The sequence below is a fragment of the Kogia breviceps genome, chromosome 5 (genome assembly GCF_026419965.1).
Source record: "Kogia breviceps isolate mKogBre1 chromosome 5, mKogBre1 haplotype 1, whole genome shotgun sequence".
Classification (NCBI taxonomy): Eukaryota; Metazoa; Chordata; class Mammalia; order Artiodactyla; family Physeteridae; genus Kogia; species Kogia breviceps.
Genome location: NC_081314.1, coordinates 38,062,484 through 38,087,036, shown reverse-complemented (window position 1 = coordinate 38,087,036; position 24,553 = coordinate 38,062,484). Strand labels below are relative to the sequence as shown.

General features: G+C 37.3%; 1 protein-coding gene across 36 annotated transcripts in view; it reads left to right on the top strand.

The window, feature by feature from the left end:
• THRB (thyroid hormone receptor beta) overlaps positions 1 to 24,553 on the top strand; it is a 380,110-nt gene that overhangs the window by 80,350 nt on the left and 275,207 nt on the right. The window lies entirely within an intron of this gene.

Genomic DNA, 24,553 nt, shown 5'->3' with positions numbered 1-24,553 from the left:
AAGGGAGATGTAATGGGAGTCACCAAAGAACCTGGAGGTCCTGAAAAGCCAGTGGGGCAGGAGAAGAGAGAGAGGAAAAGTAGTGCAAGGTGAGATCAGAGGGGTAGGCAGGAGCCGTGTTGAGAACAGGGACTCTATCTAAAGGGTTAGAGAGAGTCATTGAAGGGTGTTAAACAGGTAAGAGACCACGCATGCAATCAGCGTGTCTGAACACTGACTGCAAAGTAGAGAGGGAAATGGTTGGAAGGAGGCTCACAGGGGTGCCAGCAGGTAAGAACAGGCAGGAATCAGGTATGCTTTGTGCCATGTGATTTACTTAGCCGAGCTTTGTTTCATTAGGGGATTATTGACATTAATTTTTAAGATAAATTTTTTTACTGGGTAAAAACAATACATACTTACTGTAGAAAATCTGGAAAATAAAGGAAACGTAGAAGAACAGAATCACCCCAAATTCCACAATTAAAGTCAAATAGCTTTTTATACTTTGGGAATATTTCTTGTCCAGTCTTTCTTTCCTAAGTTCATTTTTAATATATGTAATATATATAATATATATATATATATAATATCACACCAAGATAAAAAGTTTATATACCATTTTTACAAAAATATCATTAGCATTTTTGAGTGCTCATTGTATGCAAGATTCTGAACAGAGTGCTTTTCCAATACTACCACAATTTAATCCTCAAAATAACCTTATGAGGTGGGACCTATTATTGTCCCCTTTTATAGATGAGGAAACTGAGGCTTAGAAAGATTAAGCCACTTTTTAAACAGCTTTACTGAGGTGTAATTGACATACTATGAGCTACATGTATTTAAAGTCTACAATTTGATAACATTTGACGTAGGTATATACCTGGAAATCTTCACCATAGTCAAGATGATGAAGTTAAATGTCACCCCAAAGTTTTCTCTTCTCCCTTAATTATCCCTTCTCCCCACTGCCCTCATCCCTAGGCAGCCATAGATCTGCTTTCTGTCACTATAGATTAGTTTGACTTTTCTAGAATTGTGGACTTATACAGTATGTATCATGTTTATTGTGTGGCTTCTTTCACTCAGCATAATTTTTTAGATTAATCCTTGTTGTTGTATGTACCAATAGTTCATTGATTTTTATGGCTGAGTGGTCTTCCATTGAATGGATACCACAATTTGTTTATCCATTCACCTGCTGATGAATATTTGACTGTTTCCAGTTTTTGACCTTTACAAGTAAAACATCCATGAGCATTAGTATACAAATCTTTGTATGGGTATATGTCTTCATTTTTCTTGGGTAAATACCTAAGAATGGAATGGCTAGGTCATAGGGTAGGTATATTCAGAATACATAAAGAACACTCAAAGCCCAATAATAAGAAAACAAGTAACACAAAATAAAAGTAGGCAAAAGTTGTAAACGTACACTTCACCAAAGAAGATATACAGATGGCAAATAAATACATGAAAAGATGCTGAACATTATTAGTCATTAAAGAAATGTGAGTTAAAATCATAGTGAGATACCACTATACTCTGATCAGAGTGGCTAAAGTGAAGAAGACTGACCACACTCTGCTGGTGGAAATGTAAAATGGTACAAACCCTTTAGAAAATTGTTTGGTAGTTTCTTAAAAGGTTAAGTGTAAACTTACTGTATAAGTTTCCTATGGCTGCTGTAACAAATTACTATAAACTTGATGGATTACAATAGCAGAAATTTATTCTAAGCTCTGGAGGTCAGAAATCCAAAACCAAGGTGTCAACAGGGCCGTGCTCCCTTCAGAGGCTCTAGGGAGATTCTGTTTTTGCCTCTACTGGTTCCTGGTGGTTGCCAGCATTCCTTGGCTTGAGGCTGCATCGTGCCAGTTTCTGGTTCCATCTACACATCACCTTGCCTTCTTCTCGGTATCTGTATCCAAACTCCCTCTGTCTCCTCTTATAGGGAAACGTGATGATGTTTAGGGTTCACCTACATAATCCAGCATATTCTCTCCCTCTCAGGATCCTTAATTTAAGCACAACTTTTGCCATATATGATAATATCTACAGGTTCTGGAGATGAGGACATGCACATATCTTTTGGAGGACTGACATGCAGCCCACTACACCTACCATAAGCAAATTTTTAACCTCATGTTATAACACAAGTGGGTTCTCATTTTATTAAAATTCTTTGTAAATATCTTTTCAAATTTTCACAAAATATTTTCCATATCAGTGGATGGATGCATCACAGTGCATCCAGCATCCAACCATCACTTCAACTATTGAACATTACGGAGATTCAGAAGAAATTCTTTATTTAAAATAATACTGCAGCAAACATCTTTATGTGTAAAGCTGTTTTTCTCTATATTTTGAGATTTTTTTTCCCCCCTCTTAATCTTCATAAATAAGTTCTGTGGGCCAAAAACTATGAATATGAACTTATTTGTGTATCTTCTAGAAGGGTAGTACCAAGTTATAGTCTATCTAGAATATAAGAAAGCCTCTTTAACCGCTCCTTCCTATTTAAAGTAAAAAAAAAATGTTCTGCAAACTGATAAGTAGAAAATGGTATCTTAATTTATATTTCTAGTGAAATGAGATGTTTTCCTGTGCTTTTTTAACTTTCTAAAATTTTCTATCTTCTGCTCAATTGTCAATTTGATAATGCTTTTTAAAAAATGATCTTATATGAACTCTATATAGTTAAAAATAGTGACACTTTAAAATTTGTGTTACGAATGTCTTTCTGAGTGTGGTTTGCTTTTGAATTTTGATAAGTTTTGATTTTGAGGGGTTTTAACAAACAAAAGGGTAAAATTATCTTACATAGGGACATTTTCCTTTGTATTTCTCCTACTGTGGCATTTTGAGAACATTTGAGAATTTTGAGAAAATTGTCCCACATTCAGAGAGCAGATAACTATTCATCTAATTTTCTCCTAGTTTTTAAAATCCATCTGTACTTTTATTTTGATATATGAAGAGAAGTTGAGATAATAACTGTTTTTCTCAACTCCTAAATAATTATCTCAAAATCACTTTTATTGAATGATCCATCTCTTTATTGTTGATTTGTCTTCTTTATCATTTTTAAGGTTCTCATATCAACTAGAGTCTGTTTGGAGGACATTTATTCTATTCCATTCATCAATTTTTGGCCAATACAGGAGATTTATATTAAATTTTGTGTGCGTGTGTATGGTACGTGGGCCTCTCACTGTTGTGGCCTCTCCCGTTGTGGAGCACAGGCTCTGGACGCGCAGGCTCAGTGGCTATGGCTCACGGGCCCAGCCGCTCCGCAGCATGTGGGATCTTCCCGGACTGGGTAACGAACGAACCCGTGTCCCCTGCGTTGGCAGGCGGATTCTCAACCACTGCGCCACCAGGGAAGCCCTAAAATTTTAAGATATATTTTAATATCTAAGCAAATCAGGTATGAAGTTACATTTGTCTCTAATCAGAGAAGACTTTTGCTTAAATACAATGCTGTCATTGCATGTTATAAAAGCAAACAGGCTAGCACATAAATTATCTTGCCAATAACTTATGTCAGCCTTTACTTCTATAAATTAGCACGTATATTTTTGACTCATGATGGAACACTCTCTGAATATAATGTTTACATCCTTCCCTCTCCTGCTCCTATCCTATCCCCAAACTCATGGCCAGATGACTTAGTATATTTAGAAGTGTCCTTGGAACTTTTAAGCTATTTGACAAATACACCTTCGGCTTGCTGATTTTCTCCCCCTCCGCCACAGAAATGAGCAGCAGCTGCTCAACTAATCATATCCCCGCATTCTGATTTGGTTATTTAAATCAGGGTTTCTCAACCTTGGCACTATTGACATTTGGGGGTAAAAAAATTCTCTGTTGTGTCCTATACACAGTAGAATATTTACCAGCATTCCCCATCAGTTGCCAGTAACACCATGCCCTCCCTGCTCCACTTGTAACAATCAACAGTATCTCCAGATATTGCCAAATGTCTCCTCTGGGACAAAATTGCCTGCGTTGAGAATTATTCATTTAGGTCAAAGTAGTCAGGCGGCATGCAGCATAATAAATGTATTTAACTTTTATTCACTTATTATCATTTTTTGGTAATCGTAGGAATACAATCAGGTTGAACCTAGAGCAAGCAATCTAATTCACTGCACAGTGGTTCACTGTCACCGGGCTTAAAAAAAATCAACCCGAGGGCATTCTGCTTGTCCATGTGACTTAAACGTGACCCTAGTAAGAAGAATGACACTATGATTGCTCAAAATAAAACATCTCAGAGATCTCTTTTGGCTCATCGCTCCCCACCGAGCCTGTGTTGATGGTAAATTTGAAACATTGTCAATCTGATAACCGTATTGGTATATGTAAATGAATGATGCCCTGAGTTTTAATCATACATTTTGATATTTAGAAAACAGCCTGAACTCTCTGTCCAAAATTCTTTGACTCATCTTGCCTTTGATTTTAGCCTATAACCATGGCTGTCTGAGCTGGTTAGTTCAGAGGGGTTTTACAAGAAGGTAATGAGGCCAATGTTGCAGTTTCAATTAGCCTCACAGAAGAAAAACCCAGCTTCACAGAAGCAGACTGAACTGCTAACCCGGCCACCACTCTCAGCCAACAGCCGAAAGGAAGATGAGAACAGAGGTTGCTGCCGACTCAGCACTCCCAGGACCGTTTAGCCTGGACAAGCGAAGGTCGCTACTCATTGGTGGTGAAGGGCCATCCGTGTTGTATCCCTCCACCAGTTCGCTGCAGAAACAGAAGAGGAAGAGCACCCTGTAAATCAGAGCTGCCTTGACAGCCAGTGTAGACCATCGGGGCAAAGACTTCTTTATTCTAAATTTTGGGGAATTAACAAATAGGACAGCCACAGTTTTGAAAGGTGAACACCTCTTATTTTTGTTTTCAAATTTATAACTTCGGCCATCTGTTTGAAGTATGTTTTATCCACTCATGAAATTGTCTTCTAGAGGGATGGGTGATCATACACAGAAATTTGCCTGCTGCTATGCAACTATAACGGTTAACACTGGCCATTTTTCATTGGAATGGGAAGACTTTTGTAAGTATTGAGATGGAGATTGAATTTCACTTGCATTTAATATGGCTTTGTATTGGCAAAGGGATTGTAACAAGGATCCCTAGCACCAGTTTCCCTAGTATTAGTTGTTTTATATAAAACGTATCCTCCATGGAGACACGGCCCTCTGCATCTGCCCTGCATTCTAACGACTGGACTCAATTCTGCTTTTGGAATATTTGCATTGTTCCTAGTAAACTGCCCATATAGTAATGGATGCAAGTAAAGCTTGGACAGTTTGGTTTATAGTCTCAGTTCCAGCATTAAGGTACATCTGCTTTTTTTCCTTTTCCTCTGGTCTTTGAATTCTGATCATACCGTCCAATCCAGGCCACATTTTTCCTGTAGGGAGCTTCTGGAGCTTAAAATCATTTATATAATGGTCCTTTCTCATTGCTGCCTGAATTTTTCTTCTGGATTGTCAAGAGATCCATAGGTATTTTAAAAAATGTGGGTTGATATTCTGGTGATGAACAGATATTTAATTTCAAGTTCTTCCATTCAAAATGCATTCATCAAAATGCAATCAGCTTTGATAGGTGATGGGGAAATGGCTCTTAGATATTGATATTAACCTCACCTTATCAAAGTTCTGCTAAACATACCGACTCTCAAATGAATAATAGTGGCCAAACCAAACCGATTGAGCCTTGACTGCAAGAATATCTACAGATGTTTCCGTGGATTGCTTTTTAAGCACTGAATTCAGGAGCTTATTCTTTTTTTTTTTAAATTGAAGTGTAGTTGATTTACAATGTTATGTTTCAGGTGTACAGCAAAATGATTCAGTCATATATACATATATATTATATATATATTCTTTTTCCGATTCTTTTCTATTATAGGTTATTATAAGATATTGAATATAGTTCCCTGTGCTACACAGTAGGTCCTTGTTGTTTATCTCTTTTATATATAGTAGTGTGTATCTGTTAATCCCAAACTCCTAATTTATCCCCCTTCCCCTTTGGTAACCATAAGTTTATTTTCAAAGTCTGTGAGTCATAGGAGCATATGCTTTTTTTGAATTGATTTCTGTAATGAAGTGGCATAGATACCACATTCTCTGTTACCATTAGAGTTGTATTCAGAATCTCTTGTTTCAAAATACATGATGTTCTCTTCTTCCTAAGAATTTTAATATTTATCTAACATTCCTGTGCAAAGTGCTTTAATAAATTATTTCATTCAATTTTTTTACCATGGCCTTGTGGCATACACTAGATATTATTATTATCCTCATTGTAGAGCTGAGGAACTGAGGGGTAAATATTAGCCCTTGGTCCAGGATCAGACAGATAGCTAACACCAACACATGGCAAAGCCAGAACTTGAATTTGATTAGTATGAATCCAGAGCCCATACACTTAACTACTACATTACACTGCCTCCCAGAAGTCATTATCAGAGAAATGTGTATTTTTTTTAATTTCCAAGAATAATAATATGATTTTCTTTCTGTTATTACACTTGATTTAAAACAAATAAATAAACATGATACTTAAATACCTTTCGTGTTACCCAAACCTGAATTCCTACAGAAGTCTTGTCTGTGCTAATTTAACTTGCAGTGGGGCCTTCATTCCTCTGTTTTTCTTGAATGAGTCTTAAATTTGTAGCTAGAGACGTGTTCATGTTTTGAGTAATTGTACTTCACTCCCTATGACATTGTGGGTACTTAGAACATGTTCAATGATGTTTTAAAGAATGCAATTTACACCACTTCCTTTGGAAGACTATAAATTAAAAAATGGTAGAAAGTGTCAAACCATAATTACATCGAGGGTTTAAGTAACCTCATAAACCGCAGGAACAGAATACCCCCCCAAAATTTTTTTTTCAACTGCCAGCATCAAAGTTTCATTTGCTGATTCTATTTTTGCAGCATTGATGGAAGTAATCCAGTTAGGTTGACATTTTTATAGAGGATGTTTTAATGTTCAAATAAGCCGTGTTATTTCACCATCTTTATTTTCTTTATGGAAAAGGGTTTTTTTCTTCTGTAATGATTTGAACTGTGGAATGAAAATGTGTCTTATGTGTTGGATTATGGCTCCAGAAGACACATTTTAGTTGATAGAAAGGTCTTTGCCATAACCACAGTTGATGTTTACAGATACACACCCCTTCTAATTTTTAATGCTGTTGCTGTATTTTTTAGTGAATCTAGTCACAGAAAATGTGTCAAATGGAAATGGAAACTTGGTCTCAAACATATGCTTGGGTTTCTGTTAGCAGGAAACAAATGTCCAAATGTGATTGCAGACAAGATCACATACGTGCTCACACATGCACTCACGTTTGGATCCAACTGGGAACCTGGTGACACGCGGACACTTAGAGCCAGATACTAAGCATATGTGGAAATTCGGTGTGATCACAACAGCAGAATGCTACAATATTTTTTCATTCAATCTGATGCTGGAAGAGAAGCCAAATGACAGCAAATCATAAAACAAATGTCATTCTCTTCTCGGAGCATGATGTTTGAATAATGGGAAAAAAATAGATCAATTTGTTTCAGTGTGACTTTCTTGTCATTGGCAAATTGATGGATACACTTCTGCTCTGTAAGAGAAAATAGGCTGACAAACCTTTCATGGTTGAGATATGTGAGATAAAATTGCTTATATCTGATGTTTCTCTCCTATAGGACAAAATATATCTATCACACACCAAAAAAAAAATAGTATCTGCAAATTCATATAGTTCAATATGACAGAATAATATATATTATGTTCCTTTTTTCCTCAAGATTTCTTTCTCTGTTTTTTAAAAATATGACAATTTTAATCATGTAAAAAAGGCATAAGTTTAAAGATGTGGCATCTTATTTGGCATAACTTAAAGTTTTAAGTAACTTTAAACCTTACTGATACACATATCTTGTGTGGGAGTCAAACTTTTTTCTAGTTTAATTGAGATATAATTAACACACAGCACTGTAAAAGTTTAAGGTGTACACAGAATAATGATTTGACTTGCATACATCATGAAATGTTTACCACATTAAGATTAATGAACATACGTCAGCTCATATAGATACAAACTAAAGGAAAAGGAAAAAATCCTTTTTGTCTTGTGACGAAAACTCTTAGGATTTACTCTCTTAACAGTGCTCATATATAATGTGCAACAGTGCTAATTATATTTACCATGTTGTACATTACGTCCCTAGTGCTTATGTATCTTATAACTGGCAGTGTGTGCCTTGTGACCACCTTCTTCACCATACAAAGATGTTACATTATCAGTGACCCTCCCCAACCCTGTACATTTTGTGCCTGTGACTCATCTATTTTGTAAGTGGAAGTTTGTACCTCTTAATCCCCCTCACCTATTTCATTCATCTCCCCAGCCCCCTACCCTCTGGCCACCACCTGTTTGTTCTCAGTATCTATGACTCTGTTTCAGTTTTGTTATGTTTGTTCATTTGTTCTGTTTTTGTTCATTTGCTTTACAGATTCCACATATAAGTGAAATCAGGGTATTTGTTTTCCTCTGTCTGACATATTCCACTTAGCATAATACCCTCTAGGTTCACCCATGTTGTCTCAAATGGCAGGAGTGCTTTTTTAATGACTGAGTAATATTCCATTGTCTACAGATCCCACATCATTTTTATCTATTCATCTATCAATGGGCACTTAGATTGCTTCCATATCTTGGCTATTATGAATAACGCTGCAGTGAACATAGGGGTGCATATATCTTTTCAAATTAGTATTTTTGTTTTCTTTGAACAAATACCCAGAAGTGGAATTTCTGGATCATATATATGGTTGTTCTATTTTTAGTTTTTTGAGGAACCTTCATATCATTTTCCATAGTGGCTGCACCAATTTAAATGCCTACCAACAGTGCAGGAGGGTCCCCTTTTTCTACATCCTCGCCAACATTTGTTATTTGTGTTCTTTTTGATGATAGTTATTCTGACAGGTGTGAGGTGATGTCTCATTGTGGGTTTGATTCGCGTTTCCCTGATGATAATTGATGTTGAGCATCTTTTCATATGCCTATTGTCTATCTGTATGTCTCCTTTGGAAAAAATGTCTGTTCAGGTCCACTGCCTGTTTTTAATCAGGTTGTTTTTTTTTTTGATGTGGAGTTATATGAATTCTTTTTATATTTTTGGATATTAACCACTTATCAGACCTATTGTTTGTAAATATATTCTCCCATACAGTAAGTGGCCTTTTTGTTTTGTTGATAGTTTCCTTGGCCATGAAAAAGCTTTTTATTTTAATATAGTCCCATATATTTATTTTTGCTTTTGTTTTCTTTTCCCGAGGAGACAGATCCAAAAGAATACTGCTAAGACCGATGTCAAAGAGCGTACTGCCTATGTTTTCTTCTAGGAGTTTTATGGTTTCAGGTCTTACTTTTAAGTCTTTAACCACTTTGAGTCTATTCTTCTATATGGTGTGAGAAAGTAGTCCAGTTTGATTCTTTTGCATGTAGCTGTCCAGTTTTCCCAACACCATTTATTGAAGAAGCTGTCTTTTCCCCGTTGTGTATTTTTGCCTCCTTTGTCATAGATTAATTGACCATATAAGTGTGGGTTTATTTCTCAGCTGTCTGTTCTGTTTCATTGATCTATGTGTCTATTTTTGTGCCAGTACCATGCATGCTATGTTGATTACTGTAGCTTTGTAGTATAGTTTAAAATCAGCTTTGTTCTTCTTTCTCATAGATTATTTTGGCTCTATGGGTTCTTTTGTGTTTCCATACAAATTTTATAACTATTTATTCTAGTTCTGTGAAAAATGCCATTGGTATTTTGATAGGGATTGCATTGAATCTGTAGATTGCCTTGTATAGTATGGTCATTTTAACAGTATTAATTCTTCCAATCTGTGAGCATGGAATATCTTTCCATCTGTTTGTTTTGTCTTTAATTACTTTCATTGGTATCTTATAGTTTTCCAAGTGTAAGTCTTTTACCTCCTTGGTTAGATTTATTCCCAGGTAGTTTATTCTTTTTGATGCAATCGTAAATGGGATTGCTTTCTTAATTTCTCTTTCTGGTAGTTCATTGTTAGTGTATAGGAATGCAACATATTTCTGTATTAATTTTGTATCCTGATACTTTACTGAATTCATTTATTAGTTCTAATAGTTTTTTGGTGGTCTTTAGGATTTTCTGTATATGGTATCACATCATCTGCAAACAGTGACAGTATTGCTTCTTCCTTTCCAATTTGGATTTCTTTATTTTTTTCTTGTCTGATTGCTGTGGCTGGGACTTCCAATATCATGTTGAATAAAAATGGCAAGAATGGGCATCCTTGTCTTGTTCCTGAATTTAGAGGAAAGGCTTTCAGCTCTTCACTGTCGAGTATGATGTTGGCTATAGGTTTGTCATATATGGTCTTTATTATGTTGAGGTATGTTCCCTCTCTACTCACTTTTTTTTTAATTAAAAAAAAATTTAACGAGTGCTTTCATTTATTTTTATTTTGGCCATGCAGCACAGCTTGCGGGATCTCAGTTCCCCGACCAGGGATTGAACCCAGACCATGACAGTGAAAGTGCCGAATCCTAATGACTACACCATCAGGGAACTCCCTCTACCCACTTTATTAAGAGTTTTTTCACAAATGGATGTTGAGTTTTGTCAAAAGCTTTTTCTGCCTCTACTGATAATTTTTTCAATATATTTTTATCCATGAATTTCCATATGAGAGCCAAGGTCAGAATAGTTGTTCATCACTAGCAAGTCTCACCAAAAATGAGAATTAGAATTCTTTCAGAATCCTTTGAGACCTTTGGCTAATGGGCAAAATGTAATCTCAGGGAAGAGTAAACAGGAGCCAAATGATAACGCCTTGAAAAAATTCTCCTATACCATGTTAGAAAGTTACAGGTAGATGAAATGTCCTGCAGGTTCATGGAATGGAAATGCCATTAGAATTATTCAGCCCAACAGTTCTCTGCTATCCAGTGAGAGGGTACAAATCCACATGGGTAGGTTGCCATAAGCAGTGAGGTATGTTGTATGCAATTTTTGTCTAATGCTCAGAGTACTAAGGTGAGCAAATTATTTTATTCTTTTATAAATTAGAATATATTTGAAATTATCCTTCTCAAAATGCTACAGTAACTCAATAGCATTTCAAATTGGAAAGAAGTACTGTTTCAGATGGTGAGTCTAGTGTTACATACATATCCCTTGGAGATACTCCTGGGAATGAATCTTGGGTGAAAACATAGGGGTGATGTTTCCTAGCAGAAAAAATGTGTGCAATCAACAGATCTAGGCACCTCCTGCAGACTTTTCTATGATCGGTAGAGATTGCTGAATTTATAAGCAAAAATGTTGCTGGTGTGCATGGTATCAGCAAAGGGCCATAATCTTGAAAGACATTTCTCCAGGGCTTGGTGAGGCCTGAGGAAAAGACTACACCACCACTATCCATTTTTTGTAACTGGATGCTTAGAGAGCTCTTGTTTCCTTCCTAGGGAGAGAGCCCAACACCCACTGCCAAAGTTTGTTTTCTCTGAACTCAGTTTATCCAAAGTGGCTGTGCTCCAGGAGTTGACCTTTTCTTTCTTTGGATGTGTTAATATCATGGATTAAGCTCTGTAGTTGGTCTCAATCCAATGGCTATTCCCATAAACCTAGGGAAGTGTTAATTAGTTCAATGTTTGCAGGAGTAACTTATTCCTTTATCTACAAGTTGTTACTTGCAGGGGTGGGGACACTTCACCATTGTTCCCATCTACCAAGAAATTAAAATCTAAATCTGACTATAATTGTTGTTGTTGTTGCTGTTTTTAGCTGTACAGTTATGATATCCCTCTATATTATTTAGTGGGGCAAATTTATGCCATATCTCATTCTCATGATCTTCATTTTGTGTACCCCCTTTTGTCACTCATGATTTCTGTAAATTTATAATCTTAACAGCTGTAAACTATTCTAGGGATAGAAGATGTGACCATTCCAATTTCTTTTTCTTTTACAATGCAGGAAAATCCTATTAAAGATGACACCAAAACCCTATAAATCACCCTCATAAGTTGAAGAATCCCAAGTGAAATAACAGCAAATTCAATCTAGCAAACCGTAAAAATAATAACAAACCTTAACCAAAAGAGTTTGTTCTTAAGAATACAAGAAATTTTACTATTAGATAAATCTGTTACTATAATTCATCTTATCAATAGGTTAAATGAGGAAAAAATTTTATTATCTCTGTAGATGCCCCCCAAAGGATTTGATTTAATATATGTTACTGATGAAAACTCTTAATGAAACAGATATAGAAGGCTAATTATATAAAATTATAAAGATTATTTGAAACAAAGATTAAATATTTGTATTTCATATTAAATTAATGTTTCATTTAATCTTTGTACTTAGTTTTAAACTTCTGTACATATTTTCATTAAAGTGAGAAGCAAGAAAATTTTAAGTTTATTATTTCTTCAAAAGTCTAGCAAATATAATAATACGGAATAAAATTAGGTAAAGTGATCAGAAACGGGGTGTTAAACAAATCCCTATTTGTCTATATTAAAAAGTTAAGAGAATCAACTGAAATTTAAAAAGCTGTTAGAACTATCAAAAGTTCAGTATGGTAACTATTTAGAAAGTAAATACAGAAAAATACAGTGTACTTATTTGCCATAATCAATTTAAAAACTAAGGAAGAAAACATATCACAGTAGCAACTCTAAAACAGAAAGTAGCTAGAAATAAATATAGAAAGAAATTTATTAGACTATCTTGAAAAAAATATAAAATAATTTAGAAGATGAGATTCAACAGAGAAATGTTCTATACTCCTTGACAAAAAGAATCAATATTTTAGAAATTAAATTCTCCCCAAAGTAATCCAACAATTTAATGCAACTGAAGTCAGAATCACTGAGGGATTTGTTCAGTAATATGACAAAATGATTTTTAAATTTATGTTGAATAAAATTAAAAGCAAAAATAGCCAATAAGCCATTTAAAAATCAGTGTTCCCAAAGGTTAAGGACAGTTGTATTAAAAGAGAAGATCTGATCAAGTTTCTACATAAAATATAAAAATCTATACAATGAAAAAAATCACAACCAAAATTAGAAGATTATAAGTGTGATGGGAAAACATCTGCAAGACAAGATTTCTTTAATATACAAAGCAGTCTTACAAATATGAAGGAAAGAGACAGGCATTCCTATAGAATCTGCAAGATCAAGGGCTGGCAAGCCTATACTGTGAAGGACAGATAGTAAATATTTTTGGCTTTGCAGGCACCATAGTCTTTTGCAACTACTCAACATTGCCCTTGTAGCACAAAAGGAGCCATAGACAGTGCATAAAAAAGTAGGCATGACTGTGTTCTAATAAAACTTTATTTACAATAGTAGGAAGTGGGATAAAGTTGGCCCACAGACAGTAGTGTGTCAACTACTTAAGTAGACCTTCCGTAACTTGTTTACTGCTGTATTCTAGATACATCTAGAAGTGAATATGGTATATGCAACATACTCAACAAACATATGGTGAATGAATAGAAAGAGGACAACCCGCCAAAAAGAAATGAAAATCAACAGTAAAATATATAAAATTGTTCAAACTCACATAATGAAAGAAAGGCAAATTAAAATTACGGCATAATATTTTCTTACGCTCAGGTTCACAAGGTTGGTTTGTTTCTTTAGTGATCATTATTAAGTTTGGTAAGAATATAGCCTCTGCATATCCTCATGTGCTGCTGGTAGGCTTTTTCACTCTTTTATCTTTAGTTACGTACACAGGGAAAAGTGTAGAAGATAATAGAAGGGTATCTGAATATTCACACTCCCTACATCACCAGTTCTCAAATTATTTGATCTCATTTTAAAAAATTATTGGGAACCACAAAGAACTTTTGTTTATTAATGTTTATAATGTTTACCACATTTAGAAATTAAAAGAGAAATATTTTAAATGTTTAATTCATTTAAAATAGCAATAATAAACTATGTGTAAACATAAATAACATTTTTATGACAATAACTGCAGTTTTCAAAGCCAAAAAATTAAAAGAAAGAAAACAGTATTGAGAAGGGCGGCATTGTTTTACACTTGTAAATCTCTTCAATAACTGGCTTAAAAGAAGTCAACTAGATCTTCATATCTGCTTTTGAATTCATTCCGTTTTGGTATTTTGTTGTTGTTGTTGAAGTGTATGAAGAAAATCAATCCTCAAACAATTATGTAGTTGGAGAAGGGAAGTGTATTTTAATAGCCTTTTCTGATAACTGAAAATTCTACTTCGATATTACACCAGAATTCAACAAATGTATTGATAGTTTCTGAAAGCGTAGTTGCAGTGTGGAATCTGAAACCATGTCACTGAACTTTTCAGACTCTGTGACATTAAATCCATTCATTAATTGTGCACTTTGAGTGGATCCTTCACTCATGCATGATTTTGTAACATCATGCATTGACCATTTGTAAAATATTGGTTCACCGAGCAGTGTAGATCTTCCTGACGTGGGCAAGTTTCTTTTTCTTTTTAATTTTTTTCCTTGGGGTATAATTGCTTTATTTTTTTATTTTTTAAAGATTTAAATTTATTTATTTTTGGCTGTGTTGGGTTTTCGTTGCTGCGCGTGGGCTTTCTCTAGTTGCAGTGAACAGGGGCTACTCTTTGTTGTGGTACGCAGGCTTCTCATTGTGGTGGCTTCTCTTGTTGTGGAGCACAGGCTCTAGGCATGTGGGCTTCAGTAATTGTAGCATGCGGGCTCAGTAGTTGTGGCACGTGGGCTCAGTAGTTGTGGCTTGTGGGCTCTAGCGTGCAGGCTCAGTAGTTGTGGCGCACAGGCTTAGTTGCTCCGCAGCATGTGGGATCTTCGCAGACCAGGGCTCAAACTCGTGTCCCCTGCAATGGCAGGCGGATTCTTATCCACTGGGCCACCGGGGAAGTCCCTGGACACATTTCATTACACAATATTTAAGATTCTGTTATTACACCTCCATTGCTCTCAGAAAAGTCTTTAACAATTAGGCATCTGCCAAGCCCACAGTGGTAGATATGAGTTTTCAAAAATTCTAATTTTCTGGGCTTCCCTGGTGGCACAGTGGTTGAGAGTCTGCCTGCCAATGCAGGGGACGCGGGTTCGTGTCCCGGTCTGGGAGGATTCCACATGCCGCAGAGTGGCTGGGCCCATGAGCCATGGCCGCTGGGCCTGCACGTCCGGAGCCTGTGCATCCGGAGCCTGTGCTCTGCAATGGGAGAGGCCACAGCAGTGAGAGGCCTGCGTACCGCAAAAAAAAAAAAAAAAAAAAAAAAAATTCTAATTTTCATTTGGCAGCTCTAATTTGGTCATGGGCAACAACCATTGCCAGTTGTTTTCTTTGAAGTGACAGACTGTTCACCCAAGTCTGAATAAACACGATTGGTCTCTCACTCATCCTTTCAAGAAAAATAATGTTCTATGGAGAAAGCAGGTAGTTCAGTTCACCATTCAGACCATCACACAAGTGCTTTTCCCAGAGACAACAATCATACATGGAACAGAAGTGCTATAGGCATATTTTGTCACTTGGTATTATTTTAAACATCGTTCAAGTGTTGGGATTTAATGAAAATAAACATTACTGCTTCAACAAGGACATATTTGAGTGAACCTATCTTGTCTCATTTTGCCTGGTGTTTCTGCAAGTGCATGTTGTGAAGAATGCAGTCCCCTACTCACCTGGTTTGTGCTGTCACCACAGTTTTACTCAGCATTGACTGTGCACCATCAGTGCAAATGTGAACACAGGGGAAGAGACAAATCATGTCTTAGTATTATTATGAAAATGATTTTTACCTCAGGGACGTCCTGCAGTAGACTTGGGGCCGCCAGAGGTCCTCAGACCCCCTTTGAGAACTGTGCCCCAGATTTGACAAAAGTTAATGTTTTACCTGGTTTGCTTCAAACCTGTTTATTAATAAAATAAACTATTATAGATCCACATAAAATCCCTACACCTCTTCCCCAGTGTTCTTTTCCAGAGATCAACCACTGTGTTGAGGTTAGTGTACCCTTTCTACATGAGGTTTTGTACTTCCTCTATGTGTTTAAACACAACAGTGTATTTTTGTGATTCTTTTAAATTTTATTTTGTTATTCTTTTTTAAATAACTTCATTATGTATGCTTTTATCAAGATTTGTTCATTCAGTATTATGCCATTTTGTTTTTGAGAGAGATCTCTGTTGATGTAATCTAGTTCATATGTTTTACCTGCTCTGTTATTTTTATCTCTTTGTTCCTGTATTGATGGATACTTAGAGTATTCCCAGCTTTTACTATTATGGATATTCCCTCAAACAAGAGTCACTTTAGGTTGTATGCCATGACGTGGAATTTCCAGATGTAAAAGCATGCACATAATCAGTTTTCCATTTCTATATCGCTAAATTTTCTCCAACATGACTTTACCAATTTACAGCCTAATGTAGTTCTTAACTGGTCCTCTCTATCCAGGAGCAATTTGGCAATGCTTATCAAACACTTCAAGAGAAGACATAATTTTTGAACCAGAAATTTCAGTTCTAAGAATTGGCCATTAGAAACAAAGGTGTTTTTTTTTTTTCACAGAGTTGCTTATTGTATTATTTATAGAGGGGAAAATCTGGACAACAGCTTGTAGATGTTTAATAATAGGTGATTAGTTACATATATTGTAATATCTTTTCATGGACTATTATTTTATATCCTAATTTTGTTTAATGTTATTTTATATAATTATATTTATCAAACTGGGTGATAGGAGTACAGTTAATTTTTCTTTTCTTTTTGTGTGTGTGTATATTTGTGTTTTTGAGGAAACGTGTTATTACAGAAAGGAAGGAAGAAAAGGAAGGGAGGGAGGGATGGATGGAGGAAGGAAGGAAGGAAGAAAGGAAGGAAGGGAGGGAGGGATGGAAGAAGGAAGGGAGGGAGGGATGGAGGAAGGAAGGAAGGAAGGGAGGGAGGGATGGAGGAAGGAAGGAACGAAGAAAGGAAGGGGGGGGAGGAAGGAAGGAAGGAAGGAAGGAAGGAAGGATGGGAGGGCTGGCAGACTGTAGGTTAAAGAGTAGATCTTGAAACGTCATCCCAAACTAAGTGTCAGGTCAGGCCAAAAAAGTAGAACATTTCCCAAACTTGACACTGCATTGTTGACATTTGAGAGCTTGTTGCAACCCTCAGGGATTTTGATTCGGTGGAACTGAGGATCAAGGAGACTGAAATACATAGACCTCACACCTTAAGAAATACCAATTCAGACACTGTAACTGATTTGATCATACGAACCTGCAGTCATGAAAAATAAGGAGTCTTGTCATTTTCAATATTCAGCAGGCAAAAGAGATGAACAGCGTCTGGGGACAGTTCTGGGGGTGCCTCTCTTCCCAGAGGCCTGGAGCCTTGGTAACCACATCCTGAAAGCCTGCCCCAGCCTTTGCTTTTTCCTTGGCTCTGGCAGCCTGCCCTGCGGCAGACAAGGTCAAGCCTGCAGGTGGCGGCCCCGGGTGTCCATCCTCAGTTCTCTCCCATCCCTCCTTTCTTTGTTCTCTGGCACCTGGGTCACTTTCTCTGTTGACCAGAGCTTCCCAACTTTGAGCATCAGAGTCTTGTCAAGATACATACTCCTGTCCCCCAACCCCAGAGCTTCAGATTCCATAGGCCTGGGGTGGGGCCCAGGAATATGAATTTGTAATAAGCTTCCAAGTGATATTGAAGCTGCTGGCCCTGGGGTGCACCGAGGTCAAGCCAGTCAGGGACTCGGGCTGAACAATTGAATGTTAGTCACTAGAATTCCTATCAGATGCCATTTAGAAATGCAGATGTGGATTGAGATTGACACCTAGACAACTATTGATACTATGTATAAAATAGATAACTCATGAGAACCTACTGTATGGCACAGGGAACTCTACTCAGTGCTCTGTGGTGACCTAAATGGGAAGGAAATCCAAAAGAGAGGGGATGTATGTATATGTATAGCTGATTCACTTTGCTGTACAGTAGAAACTAACACAATATTGTAAAACAGCTATACTCCAATAAAAATTTTTTTTTTAATTTTTAAAAAAGAAATGCAGACGTGGATGCAGTAGTAGTAACAGCATTACTAGTGGTGGTGGTAATAACTAGAAGAAAAATAGCAACTGTGATAATAGTAAGATTAATAAAGAAATAAAAATAACTAAGAACCATTTTTTCTTCCCGTGTTGTGACAAAAGTCTTGAACATGGTCTTGCCAGAACAGAGACGAGATTTCCAATGCAAAAGGTGTTATGAAATCACGAATTTCAAAAATGTCTCTTTAAGTGGATGTTACATTTTCAGTGAAAGCAAGGTCTTGAAAAACATACCAGACCTTATGATCCAGAAAAAGCTATTTCTTTTCCTCCTGCAGGGTATTATTTAGCTTTGGCTAATAGATTCAGCCAAGCCATTTTTATAGCCTCACATGTTATCAAAAGAAAGTGTTTTTATTGCTCCATCTGACTACCCCCTTTCTTAACCTATTGCATTAATCCTGCCTTTGGAAGCCAAGTATAAACTGAAGTCTAGATAAAAGGGATTTTCTTTTAAACCCCATTTGTGTTTTCCTTTTTGTGTTAAATTATGAATACGGTAATTGGCAGTTAATGAGACGTAAGTGCTGTAGCCTCAGACACTTTGGGTTACTCACGTCTCTGTACCATTTTCCTCTGGCCCTCATTTTCCAAACACCAGACCTATAATTATGCCAAAATTTATCCACGCCAGAAGATATTTTGTTTTTCCTTTTTGCTACCTACAGACCATAAAGTTATGGAAAGCAGACATGGAAAACTAATTTTAACCCCCAGTGAAAGTTCTGAGGAGCAGCTCAATAAGATATAATTAAAGTTGTATGAATCATAGATGTCAGAGATACTGAGACATACAGAAAGCATCTGATTCAGCTGTTTGGCTGAATGTATCAACCCCATTTTGCAGATGAATTAGCCAAGGCTCCAAAAAAATAAAATATAGGTGAAGCTGGGAATTTGAACCGGAGGTCTATCTGACCCTAAAACTTGTGCCTTGTCGAGGGGGGTTAGCAGCTATTTTTTGTCTCTCTGAAGAGTGTTTTTTTTTTTTTTATTGCACCCTACCTTGAACTCTTTTTTTCATAAGCTCTAAAGCTCCATTTATAGTTGATTTGTGCAGTAGCTTTCAATGACCATGTCCTTGCACCAGATATTTTGATATACTAAATGTACACATACACCTGAGTGAGGAAGACACAGGCATTCTGTTTTGTGTAAAAAAAAAAAAAAAAAAAAAAAGTCCAGGTCTCATGTTTATGTTGAAAATGTCAATCTTTGTTTCCACTCAAGTGCTGATCTTTCTAAAAATGTCCCTGACGTTGAAGGACATCCAAAAGGCAGTAACTTATTAGAACCTTGGGTTCAGATTACAAATGCATCTGGCTAGCTCTGTGTTAAAGTTCAAATTATCTCAGAATTATTTTAAATATTTGTACAGGAACACTGATTAGTTTCCTAACGTGTTGCCTCATAACCACCCACTAATAACCACCTTGGTCTCCAATTGCTAACTGCAAGAGCTCCAGTGAGCTCTCGGCAAAGCTAATTGCTTCAATGTTTGGAGCTGTCCTATGATGTCTTGACTCTAGGACTTGAAAGCATTGATTCAGAAAAGGAATTTGAAACCGATTTTGAAAACTGACTTTATTCTTTGCACAGAAGAGTTGAAAAGGAAGTTCTGATGAAGTGATGTCCTTCCCTCCCCACCCCTTTTTTTGTTACTATTTCCTGATGATGTACATTTAAACTGGAGACCAGTAGCATGACGTAGGGAAGAGAGTGACCCTGTAGGAGTTAGGGTACCTGGGATTTAGTTCTGGCTCTTTCAGCTCATGACCTTAGACAAGTCATTGAGTTTGGGTGTTGGTTTCCATAAATGAGGAAGTGACACAGGCCATTGCAAAGCTGTGCGTTTAGCCAAGAGAAGCTAAACCAGCGTGCAGACAACAGATCCAGGGATGGTTAGGCAGACCCCTGCCTCCCTTCTTTCTTACCTTTTGGCAGGACTGGCTTCATGGACTGCAACCCTGGCAGTGATGCTGGGCCCGCACTCTGCAGGGCTCCATGCCTGGTCCTGAGCTTTACTGTCACTATCTTGAGAGTCTTACTAATTTTTGAACAAGGGCCCTGCATTTTCATTTTGCTCTGGACCAGACAAATCATGTCTCTGGTCCTGCCTTTCAGTAATACATTTCTTGCCAGTGTGTCTACCAGCCGAAAAAAGGTGTCATGACCTCAAATTTGGCACCTTTGCCACCACTGTATTGTTTGGGTAGACTGGGAGAGTAAAATATTGGCAAAAATATAAATGTGGATTTTTTTTGGTTCTTTTCAGTGATCTGAGTTTTTGTGGGGGGGGGTGTTTGTTTTTCTAAATTTTTTAAAAATTAAAAAAAAATTTATGGAAGTAGAGTCGATTTACAATGTTTCAGGTGTACAGCAAAGTAATTCAGATTAGGATTCTTTTCCATTATAGGTTATACCAAGATATTGAGTATAGTTCCCTGTGCTATACAGTACGTCCTTGTTGTTTATTTATTTTACATGTAATAGTGTGTATGATCTGAGTTTTTTTGTGTGTGTGTGTAAGATAAGAATTTATTTTCGATAGAGAGGACGCAATGCTGAATAACTTGGGGTGACTTCATCAGCTTCAGTAACATATATAGTAACAGAATGAGCCAAAAACTGTCTGGTTTCTTCAGTGACCTCGGCTGAAAGTGGGTACATGTTTAATTTCATAATGCACATTACTGTGCTCACAGGAACAATCTAGCTGTTTAGTGTGCTGAAAAATAATTGTTCTTGCATGGTCATGTTCAAATTTAGAACTCTGACTCGTAAAACTTTAATGATAAAATTGTAATAACTGGGCTTCCCTGGTGGCGCAGTGGTTGAGAATCCGCCTGCCGATGCAGGAGACACGGGTTCGTGCCCTGGTCCGGGAAGATCCCACATGCCGCGGAGCAACTAAGCCCGTGAGCCATGGCCGCTGAGCCTGCGCGTCCGGAGCCTGTGCTCCACAACGGGAGAGGCCACGACAGTGAGAGGCCCGCATACCGCAAAAAAAAAAAAAAAAAAAAAAAAAAGAAATTGTAATAACTGATTTTAATACAATTTCTGATTTTTTGTACACTGAAGTTTATTCTGCATTGTTATTATGTGGCTTTGGCTTCATAGTTAATGAAATACATTTAACCCTTCATGTTCACGGGGTCCTGATCTGAGTTTTTGATTGTCTACATTTTCCTTCTTCCATTCCTCCTTGTCCTAGCTCAATCCCATTAAAAAAAAAAAAGAGTTAATTACTGATATTTACCACTAAGTATTTTCAGTCTCTCCCCCCAGCATCATTCTCACTGGAGCCATGTAATCAGCTGTAGTACAATGTAGAGGACCCTTGACAGACTGGAGAGGAGGCTTCTTTTCCACCAGCAGCAGCTTTGCTCTGACCAAGTGAGCTTCTCTCCCCTTTGAGGCTAGAACAGCCACCTTGGATGGGAGGAGGTCAATTCTATGTGAAAGGGGCTTGCTGTATGCGCTAAAATGCACATTCACGTGGGGCTGGCTTGACTGTACACGTTAACACTGATAAAATTGACTCTGTGACTGCAACGAAATACGCTTTCTTGGTTATTCATTATCGCATGCCAGAGATGAAAGAGCAAAAGTGACAGAGGGAAGTGCTTCTACGTACCCGCGGGATGTGGTTTGACGTTAGGTGTCTGCTTTCAGAAGCTTGGAGGAGGTCTCTAAGCAGCTAAACAGCCAATTGACATATTATATCCCCCATAATAAATGGCTTTGATGGGCCACTCCAGAGTGTGTTAGTTCGAAGCACTGCAAATGCCAAACCAATCCTCAAACACTTCTTTTTTCTTTTACAAATGCCGTGTTCATAAACTTCCAAAAGGCTGTCATTTTACCCTCAGTCCACAAAATTTTATTCTATTTACTTAAAACTTGATAGTAGCTGACTTCTAATTATATTAACAATATCTGAATGTTTTTAAGTATTTAGTCTTTTCCCTTCATAAAACTGAATTTAAGTGACCGTCTCTATGTTCTAATTGCTGCCCTGACTTCTGACTTAGAGATTGGAAGGCATGTCATCTTTTTTTTCCTTTAAATCACATAAACTGGTGTTTTGATTCACAACCATGCTTAAAAACCGGAAAGAAAGAATTGGTCAGTTTTTAAAGGGAATGCAGTTGGTCACTCAACAACGTTTTCTATCTGGTATTGATAACCAGCAAAGTAATAGTCCCAGCTTCCTGGGGGACTTCCAGTTTTTGGGTCCCTTGTATCCTATGCATTAAATTATTCCCACAGTAAATCAATAGTTTTGAAAGTGTGGGATTTTAGACGAAAAGAACTAAAGTAAAACTCCTCAAGTAATCAGGTAAATGGTTTGGTTCCATGCATTTTATTTCGGAATGAATAAACCTTTTGAGAACTACTTTACAAAGATTCCAAAGTAAGAGCCATGGAAGCCAAAACATACGGTTACTTGTGAAGTGAGAAGAAATCAGAAGTTCAGGTATCCACCCAGTGGGAGCGTAATGTTTCTCCTCTGTGACCTCCAGGAGGGGAGGTCACCCACTCAGCTTCTTCTCATACGTGTTGGTCTCTTCTGTGCAGTGATCTTAAAGGTCGCTGGGTCCTGCCCACAGAGATTCAGATGTAATTGGTCCAGAGCGTAGTCCGGGCGTTGGGATTTGAGAAGTTCCCCCTCCGGTGACTTTAAGGACCTGAGAACCAAGGTCTAGAATGAGGAGTTTTAAAAATATATAATTAAATATATTAAGTATATAATTAAATATATATGAAACATTAATATAATATATATAATGAACAGCCTTATTGAAATATAATCACATACTATACTATTCACCCATTTAAAGTGTACAATTCAATGGCTTTTAATATGTTCACAGAGTTGTACCACCATCACCTCAATCAGTTTTACATTTCCATCATTCCCCACCCCAGAAAAATCCATTAGCAGTCACTCCTCATTTCTTCCCCACCTCCATCCCAGCCATAGGTTAGGCAACCACTAACCTGCTTTCTGTCTCTGTAGATTTGCCTATACTGGACATTTCACATAAACGGAATCATATAATATGTGGCCTTTTGTGACTGACTTCTTTCATTTAGCATAATGCTTACAAGATTCATACAAATTATACCATGTATGACAGATGCATGGATAAAGAAGATGTGGCACATTTCTACAATGGAATATTACTCAGCCATAAAAAGGAATGAAACTGAGTCATTTGTAGTGAGGTGGATGGACCTAGAGTCTGTCATACAGAGTGAAGTAAGTCAGAAAGAGAAAAACAAATACCGTATGCTAACACATACATATGGAATCTAAAAAAAAACCAAAACTGGTTCTGAAGAACCTAGGGGCAGGACAGGAATGAAGACACAGATGTAGAGAATGGACTTGAGGACACGGGGAGGGGGAAGGGTAAGCTGGGACGGAGTGAGAGAGTGGCATCGACATAAATACACTACCAAATGTAAAATAGATAGCTAGTGGGAAGCAGCCGCATAGCACAGGGAGATCAGCTCTGTGCTTTGTGACCACCTAGAGGGGTGGGATAGGGAGGGTAGGAGGGAGATGCAAGAGGGAGGAGATATGGGGATATATGTATATGTATAGCTGATTCACTTTTGTTATAAAGCAGAAACTAACACACCATTGTAAAGCAATTATGCTCCAATAAAGATGTTAAAAAAATTCCAAAAAAAATTATACCATGTATCATTATCTCACTCCTTTTTATTGCCGAATAATATTCCATTGCATGGATATACCACATCTTCTTTATCCATTCACCATTTTGTGGATATTTGGGTTGTTCTATATTTTGGCTATTATGAATAATGCTGCTACAAACCTTTCTGTACACGTTTTTACATGCATATATGTTTTCATTTCTCTTGGGTATATTTTTAGGAGTAGAAAGTACTGGATTTTACGGTAACTTTATGTTTAACTTTTTTTGTGTGTGTGTGTGTGTGTGTGTGTGGTACGCGGGCCTCTCACTGTTGTGGCCTCTCCCGTTGTGGAGCACAGGCTCTGGACGCACAGGCTCAGCAGCCATGGCTCACAGGCCCAGCCGCTCCGCGGCATGTGGGATTTTCCCGCACTGGTGCACAAACCCATGTCCCCTGCATTGGCAGGCGTATTCTCAACCACTGCACCACCAGGGAAGCCCTATGTTTAACTTTTAAGGAACTATTAGTCTGTTTTCCAAAGCAGCTGCACCATTTTCCGTTCCCATCAGCAGTGCATGAGGGTTCCAGTTTCTCCACATCCTCTCTGACACTTCTGAGGATAGCCAAGAATGGCCAGTTTCTCCATACACAATTCAAACACACATCATTAGGAAATGGGTATGAAATAGTATCTCTTTGTAATTTTGGTTTAT